Source organism: Montipora foliosa, chromosome 9, assembly GCF_036669935.1.
Source record: "Montipora foliosa isolate CH-2021 chromosome 9, ASM3666993v2, whole genome shotgun sequence".
In the NCBI taxonomy this organism is placed as follows: Eukaryota; Metazoa; Cnidaria; class Anthozoa; order Scleractinia; family Acroporidae; genus Montipora; species Montipora foliosa.
Genome location: NC_090877.1, coordinates 22,095,145 through 22,097,644, shown reverse-complemented (window position 1 = coordinate 22,097,644; position 2,500 = coordinate 22,095,145). Strand labels below are relative to the sequence as shown.

At 37.8% G+C, this 2,500-nt stretch overlaps 1 long non-coding RNA gene across 1 annotated transcript in view; it reads right to left on the bottom strand.

The window, feature by feature from the left end:
- Positions 1-1,246: 1,246 nt before the first annotated feature.
- The window catches only part of LOC137971015 (uncharacterized), a 3,730-nt gene continuing 2,476 nt past the window's right edge, over positions 1,247-2,500 (bottom strand). Inside the window, exons 3-4 of the long non-coding RNA XR_011116902.1 lie at positions 2,425-2,500; positions 1,247-2,268 (exon numbers count right to left, since the gene is read on the bottom strand). The exon at positions 2,425-2,500 is cut by the window's right edge and continues 1,020 nt beyond it. This is a non-coding gene — a long non-coding RNA (uncharacterized lncRNA). The remainder of the gene's footprint in view (positions 2,269-2,424) is intronic.

Genomic DNA, 2,500 nt, shown 5'->3' with positions numbered 1-2,500 from the left:
GCCTGGGGACGTCACATACGATCAAAATCCTTACCCTGTGGACAGACCTCACGATCAAACTCCCATGGTTAGCCCCACCCCCCCCTCCCTGGGGCTTAACATTGATAGGTGCATTATTAGTACACAGCTTCATTGAATTGAGCTGCTGAACCAGATGTTACAGATAATCAAAATATGTTGGTCAGTGCAAATAAAGTTTTCTTTACTGATTTTGAATTATCTTAACTCAACCTGTGCTTGATACAAACGACAGTGTTTCAGGAAATTCCTGCCCATAATTTGTTTTCCAGAGTTCTGAGACCAAACAACATGCTCTCAATTTTGGGACAATATTTCTTTTTGCAAATCTTCCCCAAAAATCTTGCAAAATTAATGCTCCAAACATCGGTACTGCTATAAGTTCTTGCAGAGGAATACCTGCATGTATATCTTTCCATAGTCCACCACTTATGCATGTTATTAAGGGCTTCTCAGTTGCAATGGCATCAAGAACAAGCTTTCCAATGAGGTACATCAGATGGGGAGAGGAAGGAGTGAAAACGAGCGACCTCAGACTGAGTGCAGTAACACAGTGCTTTATTCCATAACTGTCAACTGAGCTGCATTTTGTTTTTCAGGAGATTCAACTTGTCTTTGCCTAATATGTAGCCCTAACAATACACAATATTGTTTTGGTACCGTGTATCATTGTAGTGCCATGGTAGATGTCTTACGTAAATAGCCCCCCTGAAAAGACATGTGGTTACTAGTATAATACTAAACCCAGAAAGATTGAAGAAAATAAAAGAGAATGGAGAAACATTGATTTGAGGCTGACATGTTGACCATTTTCAAGTTCCTTGAAATTTCTATATCACCAAAAGCCTGATACCTTTCCAAGACAAAATCTCATTGCAGTTAAGCCCTGTCCAGCAGGGTTAGTATTTGAATGGGTGAGCTCCAAATAATCGACTTTCTGTGAGAAAAAAAGGACCAAAAGTTCTATTTTAATGCTCAAAAAGTGCAAACCAAGCAAGGTGCAGATTTTGTTAGCCTCCCTTATGGATAACAAAAAATAAATAAATATTGAATGATATACAGTTTTTACACTCTTGTAACCTGATGACGTACTGTGTAGTGCACTTACAGTGCACTACACACTATGTCTACCACGGAAAGTTAAGTTTCTAAGAGACTCAGTACATGTACAATAAAAAAATTGTTCATAGATTTTATACTTACAAATAGTTGATACCAGTAAATTAAACAAAATCAACAGTATTGTTACAGATACAAATAGCGAGTAGTTGTAAGACAATCTTAAGCAATTCTTAATATTATTTCACCGAGCACTGTGGCACCTTGTCATAACATACTTTCCCACTTTTCCTTTCTTAGTATTGAAATTAAAGGGTTATATCCAATTTTTGCACACACAAAAAACCATAATGTGGTGGACAGTTACCTGTATGTCAACAATTTCTCATTTTCAATTAGTGTATGCAATAAACCTGTGAATTCTCTGGCAATGTAACAATGAAACCATCCATTACCATGGTTCAAGTCAATGGCTATGGTATTTTTGTCCTTGCCATTAGTTGGCTCTGGCCTCAGCTGCACTTGGACCTGACAGTTTGCTTTTATTTTTCTCTGTGCCATTTTCAAAAATTCCTGTCTTGGCTTGTCGTGGGCGCCACCAATACCTTAAAACACCAACGTGTACAGCACATTTTTATCTCCTGAAATTTCACTACTTCTGAAAGTACTGTCATGTGAGCAATTTGACTATCAGGGGGCTATCTTCACAAGATAAGCAGCATTTCTCTGAACAAGAACCCCCAAAAAACAAATGGATTGACATCTTATTTCAGAAGGTAAGCATTGGTGACTTATTTTATGTTAAGATATGTTCTGAAACATTACGATACCTGAAGTACCTGTCTACCAAGGGCAACTTTCAGTGACATGGTGAACTAAAATTATATTTTTAATTTTAAGGACAGACTATTTACAGTTTTCCAGTCCATTATGTGACAAACAATAAAACATTTCCTTTTTCATGAATGTCCTCATTTTCCTCTTTGTCATCCTTTAATGTTTGACCAAAAAATATTCCATGGCCAGCCGTTCCAGGTTTCTGGGAAAGACGAACAGTTGCATCAACATTCATCCTGTCAACATCTAACAATATATGGAGCAACTGACAAAGTTTCCTTTGGAGCCCGATGCGGTTGTGCAATGGCTGTTTCTGAGGAGGATGCTCTCCTGGTCGCTTTCTTGAGGGTCAAACTACAACATGAGAAGAACGATCTCTAAACATGTTGTGCATTAATTAAGCCAGGAAAATCTGTTCTCACACAGTTTAGAACGACGATGGCTCAAGCCTCAAATACATACAAATTTCCAACAATGCATGATTCTAAAACAAGAAAATTTATACCCTACCTCAAAATCAACACTGGGTTTTTTGATAGAACTGACGCCGACTTCAGAGCATCTAATTTCCTCGCTCATTCCATCT